The sequence below is a fragment of the Vipera berus genome, assembly GCF_964194415.1.
Source record: "Vipera berus genome assembly, chromosome: 1".
Lineage (NCBI taxonomy): Eukaryota > Metazoa > Chordata > Lepidosauria > Squamata > Viperidae > Vipera > Vipera berus.
Window position 1 is genome coordinate 327,053,415 of NC_138202.1, and position 21,610 is coordinate 327,075,024.

Sequence of the window (21,610 nt, forward strand, 5' to 3'; positions counted from 1 at the left end):
AATTCAGTCGAGGGAACCCCAATACTGCATTTGCTCTTTTTTAGTTTGAAGCCTGCTTCACGCAGCCTCTGCAGGACGGCTCTCAGCCTCCTTGCTAGCACTTCTGTGGATTCTCCGGCAATAAGCACATTGTCAAAATAGGGGCAAATTCCTGGGATGCCTTTGAGTGTGCATTCCATGATTCCCTGAAAAATGCCCGGGGCTACACTGACCCCAAATTGCAAGCGCTTTACTCTGAAAGCCCCCCTGTGGGTCACAATTGTCTGTGCTGTGGCCGTGGCCTCATCAACAGGTAGTTGCTGATAGGCCTGCGCCAAATCTAATTTTGCAAAAGTGGTGCCATCCTGCAGAGATGCCAGGATGTGGCTCACCACTGGAACTGGGTATGCGTGCTGTTTAAGGGCCTGGTTAATTGTACATTTGTAGTCTGCACATATTCTGACTTCCCTGTTTACTGGTTGCAACACGCCCTGTTCCACAAGCTTGTCTAGTTCTGTGTCTATTTTGTGCTTGAGGGCAAAGGGGACCCTGCGACGCTTAATCTTGACGGGAACCACGTTTGGATCTAATTTAAATGCTATTGGCGGGCCAGTGTAAGTTCCTAGGGCTGAATCAAATACGTCTGTGAAGTCCTCGCAAACTGATGCTAGACTCGCGACTTGTGTTCGGTTGATACCGGTTACTTGGATGCCTAGTGCATCAAACCAATCGAGCACAATTAGGCTCGTTCTCTGGCCCCCTACTACAACAACATCTAGGTGCCCTGAAAACCCTTTAAATTTAACGGCCAAGGTGGCTTCACTCTTGACTACAACTTTTGCATTCTGGAAATCTGTTAAAAGTATGTCAGAGGGCCTCAGCTTGGCCCATCTCCTACTGCGACTGCACACGGAATTAAATGTGTCCAGAGAAATAATGGAAACAGCAGAGCCTGTGTCCAGCTCCATCTTACAGGGGACCCCTTGCAGCTCCACCTGGAGTCTATACTTGGGTTAAAGTGGGTGTCGGGCCCCAGTACGGCAGACACTTCTACGGCTTGAGCAAAACCCGATGCTGAATGACCCCAGGGCCCCAGTACCTTTCCTGGTCAGATCTCCCAACTGGCAATTCGATGGCCAGTCCCTCTGGTGACCTCTGCAAACGGATGCGATGTGGCTGGTTTTTCCGCAGACCCGGCACGTGGCTGTCTGGAACCTGCTGTCTGAGCGTTGGTGGTGGCTGCCACAACCTGGACATCTAGGCAAGAGATCTGCCTTGTAATAAGTCCCTTGCTGCTTGCTGCTGCTGGGCTGTTGTTCGAGTTGTCTGTGCAACTTGTCGACTTTGGAGTCTTCTTCAGAGTCCTCAGTGAGTTCTGCGTCCTCATGGTGAATGGCTTCTTCACGTAGTGTCGTTCTGGCAGGCCAGATCATTCAGACAGCTCCACCAGCAGCTTCGTCCGCCATGGCTTCATTCTAGGTATCAGCGAACGACAGGACTTCTCTTGCAAAAAGTTTCTGCTGCAGTTTTCTGTTGCAGAGGCCGCAGACGAACTGGTCTTGAAGTCGCTCTTTGACGTCTGAAAATCTACACAGGCGTGCGGCCTGCCTCAAGGCCGCAATGTACTCGGATGTGGTCTCTCCCGGCTGCTGTATTCATTGTTCGAAGGCGTAGCACCATGCAATCACCGACATCTTTGGTTGGAAGTGTTCTCTGAGCTGCTTCTTCAGTTCGGCATAGAAGACGGATTCCAATGGCGTGGGCGCAAACAGGTTTTCGGCCAGATCGAATGCCGCTGGGCCGTACACACAAAGCAGTGTGGCGGCCTTCAGTCCATCCTCTGTGACCTGGTTCTCCCGAAGGTAATTCTCGACCTGGGACAGGTACGAGGGCCATCCTTCTGGTTGCTTGATGTCGAATTCTTGCAGCCTCCCGACCTTGGGCATTCTGCTAGTCTTCGCAGCTGGATCTCAACGTCTTCGGCTCCTGCCTCTCCGTTGCCCAGGGACTGGTCCTCTGAGCGCATGGTCGCTAGCGTGGCTTAGCTAGCCGACCATGGGGGGGGTGAAATTTGCTTTCCCACCAGGCGTGCGCTGCCTCTCCCCTAGTGACTTTCAGCTTCGACGGAGAAGCAAGATCCCATCCTTGTCGCCAGTGTTGTGTACTGGGTTTGTTGCGCAGGAATGAAGACGAGGCAAGTGAGTTCAGTAAAGAGCATGGTTTATTTGAACTAGGGAACAGGGCTGCAGCTGCAGCAATTTATACCTTGGCCCCTAGGCGGCGGCCAATAGATTTGAAGCAACCTATTGCCGTCTAGGGGCAACCAATAGCAGTGCTGGAGACGGGTTGTCTGAGATATTGGGAGCTGTTAGCTAGCTCCCTGCTCTAGCAACCTACCAGCCGTTACTACGTGGTGTTAACCAGCAACCCCAATACATTACAGGAACTACATCAGCTCTCTTCTAGTCCTCTGGTAGTTTCCCAGTGCTCCAGGATCTTTGAAAAATGTAGTTCAGTGGTTCTGAGATCACGTCTGCCAGTTCCTTGAGAAGTTTGGGGTGTAATCCATCTGGTCCTGGTGATTTGAACTCGTCTAGGCTGGACAGGTGCTCACTTACCATTTTCTTTCCTATCTTATCTTGCATTTCTATTCCGTTTTTTTATGGCACTGGTTTTGGTAGGTTGGGCTGTTTTTTCCCTTTGTGTAAAGACAGATGTAAAAAACGAGTTAAATAGTTCTGCTTTCTCCTTGTTGCTTGTCACCTTCTTTCCACTTTCACCCACTAATGGACCAATCATTTCCTTAACTTTTTTCTTGTTTTTTATATGTTAAAAGAAGCTTTTTTTGTTATTTTTTACTTTGGTCGCAAGCCTTAGCTCATTTTGAGCCTTAGCTTTCCTCACTTCATCTTTGCAGGCACGGGCTATTTGCTGATATTCTGCCTTAGTTATGTGCCCCTCTTTCCACTTCTTATACTTGTCCTTTTTATCTTTCAATTTATCAGAGAGTTCTTTATGCAGCCATGCCGGTTTCTTTTGAGAGCTGTTATTTTTCTTCTTTGATTGTATTGTGCTAGACTGGGCCTTTATTATCTCACTTTTCAAAGTTTCCCAAGCTTCTTGAGTTGTTTTCCCCTTTAGGATTCTCATCCATGGAATTCTTCCCAAGGTCTCTCTAAGTTTATTGAAATTAGCTCTTTTAAAGTCCAAGACTGTAGTTTGGCTGTGTTCTATTGCTTGTGCTTCCAGAATGTTGAATTCCAATATTGCATGATCACTTCCTCCCAAGGTTCCTGTGGCTTCGACACTTTCTATTATTTCATCTCTGTTAGTGAGAATTAAATCCAATATGGCTAATCCCCTAGTTCCCTTCTCTACTTTTTGGGAGAGAAAGTTGTCTGCTAGGTTTGTCAGGAATCTGTTTGATCTTCCACTTGGTGCAGAGTTTGTCTCCCAGTTGATATCAGGGTAATTAAAGTTACTATTGTGATTTGCTTCCTACATACCTTAGTTAGCTGACTAGCAAAAAGGATGTAGTAAAAAGGATGTAGCAATTGGATTGTAGTTTAGATTTGTTGCAGATAGGATAATTCTTAGTAGTACTCTCATTTGTAGTATCCAATACATTATCCAGTTACATTTATTGTCTGAGTTTTGCATGTAGAAACAAATGTAGAGTAACACCTAACCAAGTTAGATACCATGCATTGCACCTGAGTTCACATTTGCACTATGGTTGTTTGGCTTGTTTAATATGATATGTGAATAAGACCACTATGGTTTATTTAGTGGTTAAAACTCTTGTTTGAATGTGATCTGAGAAATCATCTAAATGCTGGGCTAACGCATCTTAATGAGACAATTTTTTCCCTTGTCATTATTTTTCATGAGTAAGCTGTTAAGACTGGGTTTCTGGTACATATTAAGCCAAAACCAAATCACAAATACATTTCATGTGTAAATTTCAGCTTTTGTGCTCAGATCTCATAGCACATTTCCTTCAGTATAGAAATTAACAATAGAGGACAAAATTGCCTCTTTTGAGTACAACACAATGTCCATTCTATTTATTGTCCAGACTTGGTATATGTCCTATAATCTACTTTGCTTGCCTATCTCTGCAATGATCAGGCAATATTACAGCCATATGAGGGACTTATCTATTTATCTTCAGGCTATAAATTAGTGACCACAATATGTAGATTGGATCACTCTGGTCATGATAATAAACCTAAAGAAAAGTGGAAACATATATAGCTTCTGTAGTTAAGACAGCAATGTATTTTATCTATGTCTTTGTTTTCTATATCCTCTTTTACAGACTACAATCTATCTGAAACATTGCTATATAACTAGAAGTTAAAGAATCAAAGGAAAGGAACAGGTCTTGAAACGTCCTTCAAGAAACTGACAGAGCACATGGTTGGCCTGTGAAATGTTTGGCATTTTTATTTATATCACTCTCATTATGTCCAAAGACAAATCTGTGCATTGCATAAGTTAATGTCCAATTTCTGGGCTATGTACCACCTACAGATTGTGTGTGTCTGGAAATGCAATGTTTTTGACTTGATGATGCACAGCACACTACAGATGTAAAGCTGTCAAAGCTCAGATGGCAAATGTCTTGAAATCTGAGAGGAAGAGGCAGCATCTATAAGCAGTTTTATGATGGAGGCAGGATCCCTGAGGGAGATACACACTACTTATGAACAGCAGTGAATCATATAAGCTCTCCACAGGTGATATAGAAAGCCAGTCAGCAGCTTCTCTGTTACATTTTTTCATAAGTTCTCTGTTCCACAAGGAGAGTGAAAGATGACTGTACAGTGATTATTAAAATGCTTAATTTTGTATCCACAAGTTACATCTGATCAATAAGAGATGGCTCTGCTTCATTTCTTTATCTTAGTTTACTCTTAACAATTAAAGAAAAAAGTGCCAATTATAATTAGGTGATCCGTTGCAGTTTTCAGAAGGAAGGTGAAAGGAATGGAGATGTCAATCAAATCCACAAAAAGAGAAGCACCTGTTGAGTTTATCAAGGCTTGCTTTCAGATATGTTTGCAATGGATTAGAAACTGTAAACTGCTTTACATGAAATCAAATCATCGTCCGATCAAGCCCAATATCTTTAGTATTCATTTCTAGAGAAACAGATGAGGTATAATCTAATAAAATTTTAAGATATCTAACATAGCTAGAGATTTCATGGAGTACACCAATGATCAAATAGGACCCCGTTGATGATGAGAATGATGATGATGATTACATGCCGTCAAGACGTTGTTGACTCCTAGTGACTATGTATTCTCCAGGTGATCTTTTCCCTAACCTGGTCCTTCAGTTCTTCTTACATCATCATTGTAATTGACTCTATTCGCCCTGCTGCTGGTTGTCCTCTTCTTCCCTTTCCTTTCCCAGCATCGGAGCCTTTTCCGGAGTGTGGGTCTCTGCATAATGTGTCTGAAGTAGGGTAGCATGAACTTGGTTCTTTCATCGAGTGAGAGAACTCTGAGGCGATTCGTTTGAGGATCCATCAGTTTGTTTACCCGGCTGTCCACGGTATTCTCAGGAGCCCTTTTCCAATACCAAAGTTCAATCTTATATTATTGCATCACCGCAAATCTGTTCCGTTTAGCTAGGATAGGAGAAAAGGGCAAACATGTATCTGTGAGAGAGAAGCGGCGGGTGGGCTTTTGGGCAACCGGCGTCGGCCCAGTCACCCGGATGTCACAATTTGGGGTGGGTCGGTCCGATGCAGAGGACAGATCAGAAAAGCAGCGGCGGCGAAGGGTAACCTGCTGCCGCCGCGGACGCCGCCCGCCCGCTTTCCTTCCTCTCTGCCTTCCCTGCGCTGGACTGCCCTCGAGGGCCCTTTCCCTGTACAGCAACGCACGCGCACGCGCATTGCGTGCGTGTTTCTGTCTGCCGGCGCGCGCGCTCGTGCGTGCGTGTGTGTGTACGAACGCTCTATCCCCGCCCTCGCTCTCTCCCCCCCCCCCACTCCGCCCCGTCAGTGCAGCTGTTGCTGTGCGGGCGGTTATCGGAGGGGGCCGGCCGGCTGACTGGCTGCGGCTTGCTGAGGTCCACTCCCTGTCTCCGCTTCCATCCCCGGCTCTCGTCTGCTGCGGAGCTGCTCCCGTGCCCACGGCCAGGACAGCTGCTTCTCCTCTGTCTCGGTCGGTCCGCCCCCCCCCCCCGTTCCGTTTCCCAGCTGCAGCTACCGAGATTACCGGCTGCTTCTGTTGCTGCATCGTCACGCACCCATCCCCACCTCCTCCTCCTCCTCCTCCTCCTCCTCCGTCACTGCTGAGAAAGGGAGCGCACCGCATTGCCTACAAGGACGAAGGAGAGCGGATCCTACAATCCACCCCACCCCCGCCGCCCCATCACTTCAGCCGAGGTAGCTATTTCGCTTCGATCAGAAGATTGTTTGTCTGGGGGGGGGTCGGTGCGGAGGGGGCGCGTGGGGACTTCGTCTTCCCGACCTCGGGGGTGGTGGTGGTGGTGGGGGGGGGGACGGGCGCCGGAGATCAGGCAACCAGGCGCTTTGGCGTCGTGCTTGTGCCAGGATTTGATGGAGGTGCGGGAGAGCAGAATTGGCCAGAGGGGCTAGTCGTGGCGGCACTGCGGCGTTAGTAAATAGATGGATTCTCCTCTGCAGGGACCCGAGCTAAGATCCGGGAACTCGCCCTCCGTAGCCAGTGCCGCCGTGCTTGGCTCCGAGAGAGGAAATTTTCTCTCTGCAAGGAAAGCGATTCCATCATCGCTTAGCTGCAAGATGAGGGTTGTTCACTCCCCCCCCCTTCTCCCCGCGATCATTGAAACTGAAATCTTGTTTTCTAAAAGGTTCCTGACCGAAGTCCTCTGAGGATCGGGTGGGCGGGCGGGCGGCAGAGAGCCCGCCTGGGTGGGTGGCTGATATTAAGCAAGAAATAAAATGACGTAAAATGGCAACTACAAGTAACCTGGAGGGCTCAAATCAGGTTGCTGGTTTTCTAAACGTCGGTGGGTTGCAAAAACAGGCGTGGTCAGTCTTCGCCGGTCTCCCCCTTTCCAATCTCGTTGCTGTCCTCCATCTCTTTGCATCAAGTGCTTTGGAGGAGACTCGCTCTCCTCCTGTCTACTCCCTCCCCTCGCCTGTTCCTATTAATACATCAACAGGTTTCTGTAAATGGAAATACTGTAGAAAAGAGATTAATACTAACCACGTTCCTTTTGGTCATGGTGAGAATAATATGATGACAGTGGTAATAATGATACTGAAAAGTCACCTTCCCAGACCCTCTTCTCATTTAATAGTTGGATTTATTTAATTCTACGGCAACATAGTATTTGAAGATACTCTCCCCCACCCCCTTCATTATTGGCTTCTTCTCCAGTTGGAGATGATTTATTACTCTCAGAACCATGAGGGTGCATCAGGAGGGAGAGAATATGTATGTGGGAATCAGTGGGGTTGGAAATTATTTTATTGTTTTCATCTTATTTTTCTCTTCCATCCATCCATCCATCCATCCATCCATCCACCCACCTTTCCTTTCTGACCAGGGAAAAATGATGCAGCACAATGCAGAAAGCATTGATAACTCTTTGCTTTGCTTTCCAGAATATATTTTACATGAATCCCTTGTGCTTTATCACAGCCCCACCCTAAGGAAGCCTGTCCAATTTTTCCTCCCTCTTTTCTTGGCCAGCAAGGACAAGCTCAGCAATGCTTTATTATTCAAAACCTCTTCCAACACCCCCTCCCCGATTCATGCAGATTCTATTCTATAGGGACCCTTGGAATGTTCACTTTCCCCCCTCCCTCCCTCAGTTTCCTATATTTTCCCCCTCTTTGGCAGAAGGAAATAATGGGATTGCTGTCCTGCAGCTCTAATGCAGTTAGGTGGAGTCCAGCCTACAGCGGGAAGACATTAATCAGATAACTACAAAAGTAGTGGACTTTGGGAGGCGTTTCTTTAGGAACAGTAGGGAGAGATGGTGAGAAATGGTGCATTTCAGCTGGACTGGGTGGTCCTCTAGCCTGCTGGATCCAGAGCTGAAGGAGGAATGAAATGAAAGCTGGTTGTCATGCGTAAAAGCCTCCTTCTATATTGGGAAGGAGGTGTCTGATTAAGTTTGCTCTGTTACTTGTCACAGTGCCGTTTCTTTGTGAATAAAATTCTAAATGGTGGGTGGCTTTATGAGTTTTAAATGACATTTTTATAAATAAGAGTGTAAAGAGTTTTTCTGGACCAGCTAAAAACCCATCTAGATCCTCATTCTGCTGATCAGATGCCTAGGATAACTCACCACAACCACAGTATAAGGGCAATACCTCTCTGGCTCATGTACCTTAACAGCTGGCATATTGCCTCTGATATTGTCCTAAACTAAACTTGTTTTAATCATAGTTTGTTGAATAAGTCACCATTGGGTTATCAAGCTAAATCATAAACCATGGGTTACAAACTGCAATGGCTGGATTTGTACATTATGTTATGCCAATCCCAAATAAATCATATTATGACTTAGCACAGGGTGGGGACCCATCCAATACACAGCCATCCTTTGCCTTGTGCAGCATTAATTTTCTACTTGTTGAAAAATTCCAATTTGATGACTATTATTATATCTTGCATAAATATTTCCATGTGCTTACTTATATATTTTATCAGTTTATTATTTGTAAATAGTTTGTAATGACAGTTGTTTTCAAACCTACAGTTAGATGTTTTGCATTTTTTTACATGTATATGATATCTTCACATTAAATAAGGATAAAAACTTCTGGAAGAAATTACACAGTGCATTTTAGCATTTAAAAATATATAACTTGTTTATAATTGAAAGAAAGACCTTGTCTATCATTTTTCTTAGCCATTTTGTGGACTAGGGAGAGGAGAAAATCCTATATCATTGAAATAGTCATTTAACGTAGCCTTCCAAACTGATGCTTTTCTGATAAGTTAGAAATTAACTCCCAGAATTCCCTGATCCTTCTTTCCAATTCCCCTTATTCCAAGAGCACTTTCAGCTCTTCTTCAGCTTAGCTATGTTTATACATACATTATCATCAGTGACAGCCATTATGATCAATACTGGATGGAAGTTATGAGAACCAAAATCCAAGTAAAGGACACCAGACTGGAGAAGGGTATTTTAGATATAGATAAAAAAATACACTCTTAAATTTGATTGTTTGCAATGCACTAAAATGAGGATTCCTGTATGTTTGTGGATTAAACGTGCATGCTTTTGTGAGATTGTTCAGTATCATAAATAATGAATGCACAAGATGGTTCAGGAAATGGGAAGAACAAAGAGTAGCCTCTTAGAATTTTTTTGAGATATTTCACATAGATAATCCTTAAACGTCTGAGAGGTAGTAATGGCTATCATTGATTGAAAGCTGTGATTGCTGGAATCATTGAGTCTGAGGAGATACCTATTTCCTGAAGCAGGAAGAAGTGATCTACCTCCATTATGTCTTTTCCCTGAACTTTGTAAGGACTTTTGGTCACTGGGGTAGATAAAACACTGTGTTGTATTGATTTGTTACCTCGCTTAATGTGGCAGTCCTTTCTTGATATGCAATGGCCATGGTTTCTCTATTAAGGTAAAGGTAAAGTTTCCCCCGCACATGCGTGCTAGTCGTTTCCAACTCTAGAGGCCGGTGCTCATCTCCGTTTCAAAGCCAAAGAGCCAGTGCTTGTCCTACTCCGTGGTCATCTGGCCGGCATGACTAGATGCCAAAGGCACACGGAACGCTGTTACCTTCCCACCGTAGTGGTCCCTATTTTTCTACTTGCATTTTCTACATGCTTTCGAACTGCTAGGTTGGCAGAAGCTGGGACGAATAACAGGAGCTCACTCTATTATGCGGCACTCGGGATTCGACCCGCCAAACTGCCGACCTTCTGATCGACAAGCTCAGCGTCCTAACCCACTGAGCCACCGCCTCCCTGTGGTTTCTCTATTAAGTTGATACAAAACATTGATTTGCAGTTCAGGTGGTCTTAGAGTTTTTCATTAGCATTGTATATCATGTGATCTCATATGGATGTTGGAAATAAAGGCTACATAGATTTAAAAATGGCCTAAGTTGAGGTGTAGTGTGTGATTTTAATTTCAGGAATGGCTTCAGCATGGCTGTATCATTTGTTATATCAAGCATTTTGTTTAAGAAACCAGGTGCAAATTCCCACCTGAGAAGAACACTTGTGTCTACTGTGATGTCTCAAGGGAGAGAGAGGCAAGCCTGTGGTGTCAGTAGCAGTTACCAAGGACTGTCAGTGTTTGCTTTTTTTTAAAAAAAGGTTGGAGGGTTAATAAATAGAGCAGAACATAGTCACAAAGCTTTTCCTGTGCTGTTCTATTTCAGATGGAGAAACTGTGTTTTGCAATCTTTCTTGTGCTTTAAGGAGAAGAAAATCTGATTTGAGCTAATTTCTGATATATTTGTTTTAAACAAATATATAAATGCACACACAAAAGGGCATCCACAAGGGAGCATAAAGAAAGTCAGGATGGTGAATGCAACTGTGCAGTGGAAGCCTCACCCTTTTATTCATGTGTTATTAGCTGGCTTAAAGTGGTATGAGCCAAGAAACTTAAATTATTTAATTTTGCTTAATTGGGTTGCATGAATTCACTGGGTCTGACATCAACTGAACAGTCAAGAGCTGCAAAAATGGTCTTTGTGATAAGAATAGGTGACATTCCACTTGCAAAACTGCGATCTTGGGCACATTGATAAAATGGCATGATTTTCAGTTGTTCACATATTCTTATAACTTTGGGATCTGAATCTAGTACAATAACTATGTTTCCAGTTCATATTCAGAGAAATATTTTTTTCTAATTTGGGGGAATGAAGTACTTTCACTTTAGACATCTTATCCCAGTCATCTTTACAACCACCCTGTAAAAGCAAATCAGCCTTTTGATGTCTTTCTGCAATGCAGAAAGATTTAATCATAGTTCCAAGTGCAAGCCATGTACATGTATACATCCGAACTAGGTTGTGTTATTTCTTTGTGTCGTAGAATGTTTGTGGGTATATGCATTTTTTGTCACATTTACGTAGTGTATACAGTATTGTAGGTGGTAACCCTTTGAGAGCTGTATGCAATGAAATTTCATTTTAATATATGCCAATTAGTGTACATTTAAAGTGATAATAAAGCTATTCTATTCTATTCTATTCTATTCTATTCTATTCTATTCTATTCTATTCTATTCTATTCTATTCTATTCCATTCCATTCCATTCCATTCCATTCCATTCCACTCCACTCCACTCCACTCCACTCCACCCCACCCCACCCCACCCCACCCCACCCCACCCCACCCCATCTTTCCCATAGGAATGCTATCTGGCACTAGGGGGCTACCTCATTTGTTTCTCCTCCAGACTTCACTGGATCCTACATCACTGGGACTTGCAATGGCAAGCAGACCAGTTTAATTGCTACAGGAGAGCACGTTTTGAAGTGCTAGGGAAATGTAAAATGACAACTACTGAATCAGTGACAGCCTTTCTGGTCAGTTTACTACAAGGAAGTTTTGAAGGAGGAACATTATAATATAGAGCTTGTTGTCATAATCTGTATAATAGACATAGCTTTGCAAATTTCTCTAAACTTTTATGCATTTATTAAAATGTCATGCAAATTATTTTCACTCATTTTTGGTAGTAGCTGGAAATGTATTTTATGTTTTTCTTTTCTTGGTGAATGTATGAAATTAAAATACTGAACTATAGTATGTTAGGCAAACTTGCAGATCACATGTAGTTTTAAAATAACTTTATTTTGTGTGTTTGTAATCCTTAAATTATTTTATGTCTATCCTGTTGAAATTTAGCATTGTACTGAAGATTGGCAGTACAATTTTTTGTTTCTTTGGGTGATTATCACTATTTAAAGAAAAGGCTTTAAATATAAAAACTAAGCTAATTTCCCACAAAAGAAAACAAACAAACAATGGGAAAACAGAAAATCCTTGCTTAATGTGGTCCAATCTACTTTTGGGATACAGACCTAATCATTTCAGAAGTTTTTGGCAGTTTGAAAATTGAAAAATATTTTAATTACATTTTAAATCCATTCAGATGTTTTGATGAAATGAATTTAGTTAATGCAGCCTTCAGCCCCAAACAATCTACCCTATGAAAAGGTGCAGCCTCCAGTTAGTGAAAATTAATGTGTTCAACAAAACTCTCTAACTTCATTCATTGCTTGATTGCAACTAGTAAACTGAATGTTCATATGATCTGCAGATGATACTGTGATTTCAAGATCAGAAGGATTAAGTAATCATTGGCTGTTTTCTTCTGGGAACCTTATGAGAAAGTCACTTTCCCTTGCTGATTTGTTTGGAAAATTGCTTAATGAGGTTATGGAAAATTCAGCGGAAGACCCATGAGTGACACACCATACATACTTTATCTCATTCTTTTTCCCACAGGCACAGAGAAGAATTAAGATTTATAACAGACATTCATTCAAATATCTACCCCTCCTTAGAGATCAGTCTTTGCACTTTTAGGAGGAATAAACTAGTGATTCTTTAGAGCTTAAATACTACATTGTTTGAAGTGAAATACTATGGTAGTTGGAAAAAACAGTTCTAATCAGAAAAATAATATCAAAAGCAACCCAAGTTATGCAGATTGCCATGCGGTTTATTTCAACATCCATATCAGCGACTTGAAGCCCTTGAAGTATACTGAGACTTCAACTTTCAGAATTCTAATATCAGTAACCCCAACAAATATGGATTACACAAGGATTGGGAAAGTTGATCTATAAAGACTTTTTTCTGCATCTACCATCTGCCTAGCTATGGAATAGAATTCTTTAAAGAATTCATTGATGAAATGTAGGATATTTTTTATTACTTGAATGCCCCCTTTATTATTTTTACAAATAAGGGGTGAACATATCCAGTATAACCTCTTCCTCTTATTTTCCCTTCAACAGCAATACTCTGAGGCGGGTTGCGCTGAGAGAGAGTAACTGACTCTAATCTATCAATGGAAGTGTTTAGAAACCTTAAGTTATATGAAGAAACAGGGTAGGAAACCACTGATTTGCTCCACAATCCTACATTCCTTCTTCTCTAACCTATTTCTGTGTAACATTCTATGCTGGCAAAATGCTCTTGAATAACTCTTATTCACATTCATAGGTCAGGAAATGATGCAGTTTGCCAAAATGAAATTTAATCTGGGTCTGAATATGACACTTAATCCAGTATATCAAGCGATATTTTGAAAGCCAGAATATTTTTCCCTTGTTACATACGGTAATTCCATAGATGATTTTATGGTAGTCCCAGGTGCTATTAGCTAAATTAGCTGAATTTCCATTTTCAAAGGCTACGGTATAGCTCAGAATATGGCTCCTGGAAACAATGAAAGGCAGACAAATTGTTCATATTATAGTAAAGTTTCAAAATTGCTTGGAATGGGATTCTGAAGGAAAATAATAGTTTTGGATAAAATAGGATTTTTTATGCTCTTAATTTAACCACCTAATTATATCTACATCCTAATAAGACCTAGCAAACTGGCTTATACCATTTTTCTTATTTGATCATCTCCTTAAATATGTGGGACTATAACAGCTAGCTCAGTCTTTCTTAACCTCAACAACTTCAAGATGTGTGGACTTCAACTCTGCTGGCTGAGGAATTTTATGAATTGAAGTCTATGTGTCTTAAAATCGCTAAGATTGAGAAATACTGGCCCAGATCATGGTTTCAGACAAAGCAAATCTACGCTGATACAGAGTAGGCTCTCTGGAGACTTGGGCAGAGGACTTCCCATCACTTGCTCCTTGGAGATTTAGTTAGCAAGAATCTCAGGCAGCCCCACAAAGAATATACCACTAAGCCAAGCTCTAAAAAATGCTTCTGCTTACTTTTAGGAAAGCCATATTTGTAGCTTACTCTTTCTTAAAAGCTAATTTAAGAATACTTAAACTCTGTTTACATCATATTATTTATATAAAACCTGTAAAACATTTGTTTGTGATAGTGAAATTACAGTGTGGATATATAATGCAGCACTTCAATCAGCTATTCTATACTATAAATTGCAGGTTATTCATGAGTGTTCTGTGTTTACCTTTGTTTTACAGTATGTTCCACAACACACTGGCATAGCAATTCAGTGAGCTAGTCGCACATGGAACTCATTCCACAAGAGAGCTCAGTCCAGAACAATATGACTCAATCAGTTTTCCTTCTGAGAATGTCTTCCGGGCTGCAGGGTGTGATCCACCAATCTTCATTCCACTTTTGCTGCAAAATAGCCAATGGAAATTAATTTTTAGTTTTGAAATGGTAAAATAACAAGGGGTCTACTATATACATTATTTCTCACAAACAACCCCCTCCTTCAAACCTTACATACCCATATGTGAGTTTCAAAAATCTGGATGGCCAGTAGATTATGACAAATATTTTAAAATATTTTTTTAAAAATAAAAAAAATGTAACAAATATTTAAAATAGTTTACTTAATATATTTTATTTTCATTCTTATTGACTTTACAGAACCTTAGTAAATTACCTCCAGCCCTTATAGCAGGAGTGGGGAACTATGGCCCTTTTACGATCTGTGAACTTCAACTCCCAGAATTCCTGACCCATGGCTGGCTCAGGAATTCTGGGAGTTGAAGTTCATAGATTGTAAAAGGGCCATAGTTCCCGACCTCTGCCTATAGGATGATGTACTTACTAGGTCTCAGAGATAAAGTCAACATTTTTAGTGAAAAATCAAATTTCTAGAGAAACTAAAATGCAATTGATGTCACTGGGATGTATGCATTTAAATTAACTTCAAAGTATTTTTGAGGGACTGGAGAGTGGAAGTCTTAACATGCACAGATGTGCTTTTATTTTCAGTTTCATTAAATTTAATGACAGGAATAGATTTATCCGTTTATCAATAAGGCTGTTCAGTGATTCGATTTGATTCCAAAAACATGCTTTAGAGCACATGAGAGAAGAAACAATAGCATCCCTTTGTAACTTTTACAATATCCTCTCTTTTCATGCGATTGCAATATGAATCCAGGAAAATACACTCCTGCCTGACCTAGCATTAGATATACATGCTACATGCTACATGCTACATGCATGTACTTATAAACTCCAAATCACCTGTTTGTAATTGAATTTGAAGCATTTCCTACCTAATTTCTACTTAGATCTGAAATTATGATAGTTTGGAAACTACATGCCAAAGTCTTTGTGCAGTTTTACATGCAGTCATTAGAAGTTAAATTGGTCAAGGTGGAGAGATTTTGCAGTGCTGCTTCTGGAGTGTGGAATTACCTACTGTACAACAGCAGGTCTTCCAACAGCTGTGTTTGCTGCTTTCCTGAAAGGCCCTATCCCTCAAGGTAAGCATCTGTGTGCTGTAAATCGGGAGTTCAGTCTTGAATTGTTTGAGTAATTGCTTAATGCTTTTTCTGAACAAATGTAATGTAAAATCTCCTCTGAGACAAGTTCATGTTTTGATGGTTTCATGGCTGTATCCATACAGTTTTCTTGGCAGAAATATGGAACCATTTCACCACTCACTTGTGGATTTTTTTAAAAAAAAAATTCCATTCTAGCCCACAACCCTGGAATTCTTGAGTGACTTCCCATTCCAGAGCTAACCCCAAGACTGCTTACCTTCTAAGTTTGGATAAGGTGAGCCAAGTGCTGCTATCTGAAGTGGCTTCCCATCAAGTTATTTGAATGTTTTGTGGCAAGCCACTTTGAGAGCTAGAAAGCCCAAGGTCATTGTATAGTTTTACATGCAGTCATTAGAAGTTAGGTTGGTCAAGGTAGAGAGATTTTGCAGTGCTGCTTCTGGAATGTGGAATAACTCACAGTACAACAGCAGATCTTCCAGCAGCTGTGTTTGCTGGTTTACTGAAAGGCCTACCCCTTAAGGTAAGCATCTGTGTGCTGTAAATCAGGAGTTCAGTCTTGAATTGGACAAGAGCGACATAATTCCTTTGTGTAAAGCTTAGGGAGGGAAAGCATAGTGAGAGTTCCAACTGGTGAGAAAGGAAGTGATCCGTATTTTGAGCTTTAATTATGAAAAAGTTGTTGGTAGCAACCTGTAGACTAGGCAATTACAACACAATCTTCCCAAGGACAAACTAAGATTGGAGGCATTTTTCAGCTATTGCCTGAATGTTACAAGCTGGGACCTGGGAAAATCAATATTCATATGTATTTAAAGAAAGCTCATTTAGATTAGAGCAAAGATTTGTTTAATTCAGTGTTTCTCAACCTGGACAATTTGAAGATGTATGCACTTCAACTCCCCAAATTCTGATTTAGTTCATTGTGAGTGACCTGACAAATGCCTATGGAAAGTCCCACAAATCAGAAAGCATTTCCTATTGTTTCAACAAGGAGCATTTAGAGGAGGGCTGCCTTTATCTTAGAGGTTATAAATAGCTGTCATGATCAGCAGTTACTAATGCTGAAGAGAAAGAGTGATTCAATTTAAAGAAGAAAATCCTGAAAGTGATCCAGTCTGAAAATGAGTCAGGAAAAATAGTTTTGTGAAAATGGCTTGCTCTCCCCAGTTCATTCAATATTTATTGAATAAATTACATAAATCAGTAGACCTTACTTTTGATTAGTTCTGTCTTTACTGCCTGAGAATATGCTACGTTGCAAGTTTTAAAATCTTCACAGTTATTTTTGTGTCATTATCTTTGAGTTTGTTGTTATTGTTACAATAGTCCTTGATTTTGTTTTTATTTATGTAAGTTGCCATAGAAATCCTGGAAAATAAAAACCATTTTAAATAGGTTTTTTTTTTGCAAGGCATTATTCTGAAGGAAAAAAAACCCTAAATCATAATGCTTATTTTAGGCTTTGTGTAATATATTAAACCCCTTCATGGATTACTGCCTTGTCATGGTGAAGGGACTTGAAACTTAACCTTAAGAAAACCAAGATGATGGCATCCGGCCCTCTCAATTCCTGGCAAATAGATGGGGAAGAAATGGAGGTAGTGACAGATTTTATTTTTCTGGGCTCCAGGATCACCGCATATGGGGACTGCAGCTAAGAAATTAAAAGATGCTTGCTTCTGGGGAGGAAAGCCATGGCAAATCTAGACAGCACACTTAAGAAGCAGAGACATCACCCTGTCAACAAAAGTGCATATAGTCAAGGCTATGGTCTTCCCAGTTGCAATGTATGGCTGTGAAAGCTGGACCATAAGAAAGGCTGAGTGCCAAAGAATTGAGGTCTTTGAACTATGGTGCTGGAGAAGACTCCTGCGAGTCCCTTGGACTGCAAGGCAATCAAACCGGTCAGTCTTAGAGGAGATCAACCCTGACTGCTCTTTAGAAGGCCAGATGATGAAGTTGAAACTCAAATACTTTGGCACCTAATGAGAAGGAAGGACTCACTGAAGAAGAGCCTAATGCTGGGAAAGGTTGAGGGCAAGAGAAGAAGGGGACGACAGAGAATGAGGTGGCTGGATGGAGCCACTGAAGCAGTAGGCGTGAGCTTAAATGGACTCCAGAAGATGGTAGAGGACAGGAAGGCCTGGAGGAACGTTGTCCATAGGGTCGTGATGGGTCGGACACGACTTTGCAACTAACAACAACAATATATGAAAATACATCATCGTGGTTTAGTAATAGTATGAACCAGAAGAAAATAAGCTTCTTGGATGAGAAGTGAAACTACTTCTTCAAAAAACCAAAAAACAAAACCCAGTCCAGTTGCCTTTTGAAAAAAAGCACCTTTGAGAGAACCAGAAGAGAGTAGTTTAGGATTGTCAGAATGCAACATTAGTGTTGTATTTTAACAAGTTTGCTTCAGTCACTGATATTCCTTAGGGCAGTGACTGCACCTGTTTAACATGAAATGCTCCTGGTGGAAGAATTAATCTCTTCTGTTTTCTTATATTCAACTTCAATCCATCATAATGGTGGATTCTGGTGAGTAGGCAGACAAACATTTATTAAAAATAATTAAAGGCTATCATTAAGAGTTTCCCAGTTTTAGAAGTCTTTCAGAACTTTACTCTTGATGAATTCCTTAAAATCTTTTTTAGGGCAAATTAGACATTTTCTGATATCTTCTTGGAGATTTGTAAACCATGGTTTATGGCATGGTATGTTCTGTGAATCCATCCTAACCCATAGCTAACAAAGCACAACATTAGGAAGGGCCACTTTCTGCACTCCCGAAGATCTATTATCTATTCCTTTTCCAAAAAATAACATCTGTTTTTTTAATCAGTGCACTTGATTTTCCAAACAAGAAGAATATTGTATTCTTTTCAATGACATAATTTCTTCTGGACATTCATACAGAAAACCAAGTTTATTAAAAATAAGTCAAGATAACTCAAAATATAATTGGAACTACATTACATTAGGATTTACTCTAATTCTTAGTGTTCCAATACTAGTTCCAGTGCATTATATTTTAATTTGTTTTGGCACAAAAGAAAGGTAGAGTCGGAACATTTGTGCCTGCATGGTTTTCTGACTAAAATTCCATGGCATTGTTTATAATGTGATTATCATTGTATGTATGAAGAAATTTATTTATTTATTAAAGCTACAATAGAAAGTGGTTTGGCTCATAAAAAATATTGCTGTAAAAACTGTAGTAAATAGATTTTGGTTAGGTATTAGGGGAAAGAACCATGAAACTAAACAGACATCCTTGAGGGAGGCAAGATTCAAGACAGAATCCTCAGTGGAGATTTTTAATGGATGCAGATTATAACCCAACAATTTCTTTAGAAACCACTGGAATTCACTTCTTGTGAAGAACATCCAGATGTGTTTGATGACTAATATTGTTAGTAGGCTAAATTCTCATTTGATTGACTAGTTAATTCCATTAATATAACAGACAAATTAAAGAGCTGCCAGCCATTTATTTTTTTTCCAAAAGATTACATAATTTAACATCTGATTTCTAATGGTTAATTCAAGCTGTAAGGCTAAGTTGAGATCTGGCCACTGTAGTTTGTTATTTGTGGTTTATTGGCTTAGTAGGTTGTACAGTTCTAGCCAATATGATTTATTCCATGACCATGGTTAAGGAAAACATAGCTTTGTATAATATGGGTAGTCAGTTATAAATACAGAAGTGCTTACTTCTAAATAAGCATGTTTAGGCTGATTGTAATTAATTCATTTATACATGGCGGTACTTCACTTGAAATGTTAATTTGCAAATTTCTTTAAATGTTTCAAAATGCTATGCAACATCTTAACATTTAGCATACTGTAGTTACCATTATTTTTTAAAGTCTGGCTTTAAATAGCTTTTTCATTACCAATTATAATGCATTGAAGAATAGAGATATAGTAAGTGCTCTTCAACATGTTCATTAATGATTTGGATGAGGGGATAGATGGAGAACTCATCAAATTTGCAGATGACACCAAGCTGGCAGGAACAGCCAACACTCCAGAAGACAGGCTTAAGATACAGAAGGATCTTGACAGACTCGAATGTTGGGCGCTATCTAACAAAATGAAATTCAGTGGTGAAAAAAGTAAGGTTCTACATTTAGGCAAGAACAACCAAAAGCACAGGTATAGTATAGGTGGTACCTTGCTCAATAGTAGCAACTGTGAGGGGGATCTTGGAGTCCTAGTGGACAATCACTTAAATATGAGCCAGCAGTGTGCTGCAGCTACCAAAAAAAACAACACAGTACTAGGCTGCCTTAACAGAGGGATAGAATCAAGATCACGTGAAGTGTTAATACCACTTTACAATGCCTTGGTAAGGCCATACTTGGAATACTGCATCCAATTTTGGTCACGATGATGTAAAAATGATGTTGAGACTCTAGAAAGAGTACAGAGAAGACTGGGGGCTAAAACATATAGGGAACGGTTGCTGGAATTGGGTATGTCTAGTTTAATGAAGAGAAGGACGAGGGGTGACATGATAGCAGTGTTCCAATAACTCAGAGGTTGCCACAAGGAAGAGGGAGTGAAGCTATTCTCCAAAGCACCTGAACAAGAAGCAACGGATGGAAACTAATCAAAGATTAGTATTAGTATTTAAGCATTTGTGTCCTGGTTTATTAACTTGAGACATGCCATATTATCTGTATATGCCTAAAGCAGAAGATTCCTGCTGGATTACCTTATATGGGCCAGCACATTGTTTTCCAGACTTGTCAAGCAGATGTCCCTAAGAAGCCTGTATGCAGTGTATCTCAATCTTAGCAGCTTGAAGATTTGTTGCTGGGGAATTCTGGGAGAAACACTGCCTCTATGTATGAAATGAAGGCAAAAGAGTTATCTTTCTTGTCTTCCCCACTCTGTGGTGCTAGGAGATTTTTGACAGAAGAAGCACTGGGTGGGTTTCATGTTTTAAAGAAAACCCCAGATGTCACCTTGAATCCTTCAGGTGAAAGAATGAATACAAATACTGTATACAGTATTCATTCAATACTGTACATACAAAGAGACACAAGCGGAATGGACACTAGCTTGTACTTTGGGCCAGCCATTAATGCAGGAGGAAAAATATGATTCAATGAATGACTCCTTTTTTAGCTGCAAAATGTTACATTAATACTAGACAGATATTGTATGAATTTTGCCACTAATGCAGTGGCAAAGAAGAGCCCTCTCCTTCTTTAACAACAAAGACAACAGCTGGCTTTTAAAGACATAACTTTGGTTAAGTGTTCAGAAATTAATCTCTGGTTGAAATCAGTGGTTTAAACCAGGATTTACAAACCAGAGTAGCTATGCTTATACTACACAATATATTAAAATCAACTTAGATGAACCCAGTGATTGTTGAGCTACCATCTTCATGGAATCTTAAAAATGAACATTTACTGTGGCACCCCCTTCTCCTCCCTCCGCCAACTTTTTCTTGACTTTTTTTACCAATACATAGCAATCTAATTAAAGCTTTTGAAGAGGATTGGTTGCCTTTCTTGGCAGAAGGAATTCAGAGTAGCTATGTGGAGTGGACAGGAATCAAGCCTTCTAATTAAACACTGCATTTATAGTGCCAATGGAATGTAGCCTGAGGTTAGCAGGGCTGGCTTCTTTGTGTAACAAGTACAGAAGATGACCTTGAAATCTAATGATCACCCTGATGTTTGAAGGGCGTCTTTGCATTGTTTCTGTAGAAAGCTGTGAGCCTCTTCAGTGAAGGAATCCTTTTAATGGAAAATAAGGCTTGTCACTTCATCGGTTGCTTACCCCCAACCCACGAATTTTCTCTCAGTAGTATAGTACTTCTTACCGTAACATCTCCACTGACCTTGTACCTGTCTCTAAGGCTTGCAGAGGCAACTGCTGTTTCAACATTTTATTACTGGGTGAACACCAAGTACAAGCCCTTCTCAAAATTGGAGAGAGAACAGTAAATCCCCATTATAGGAACACTAGCCCATCCCCCCAAGTTCATTAAGTCAACCTAATGAAAGGTCTTGCTGGCAAGAGTGGCAACCAAATATTTTAATGTCATTTTAACAAAAACCTGCAGATAAGGCATCTTCTCTATGAAGTAGTGACCTTCTCTAGAAAGCCATTCCTCGGTCACCTATCCACTTTTTTCTCTCCTGCACTTAACATTCATTGCCTGTTGAGCAAATTCAGATCCAA

At 40.6% G+C, this 21,610-nt stretch overlaps 1 protein-coding gene across 1 annotated transcript in view; it reads left to right on the forward strand.

Annotated features, from left to right (window-relative positions):
• Positions 1–6,141: 6,141 nt before the first annotated feature.
• Positions 6,142–21,610, forward strand: part of SPTBN1 (spectrin beta, non-erythrocytic 1) — a 193,035-nt gene continuing 177,566 nt past the window's right edge. The window contains exon 1 of the mRNA XM_081314580.1: positions 6,142–6,385. The gene's annotated coding sequence lies outside the window, so the exon portion shown is untranslated. The remainder of the gene's footprint in view (positions 6,386–21,610) is intronic.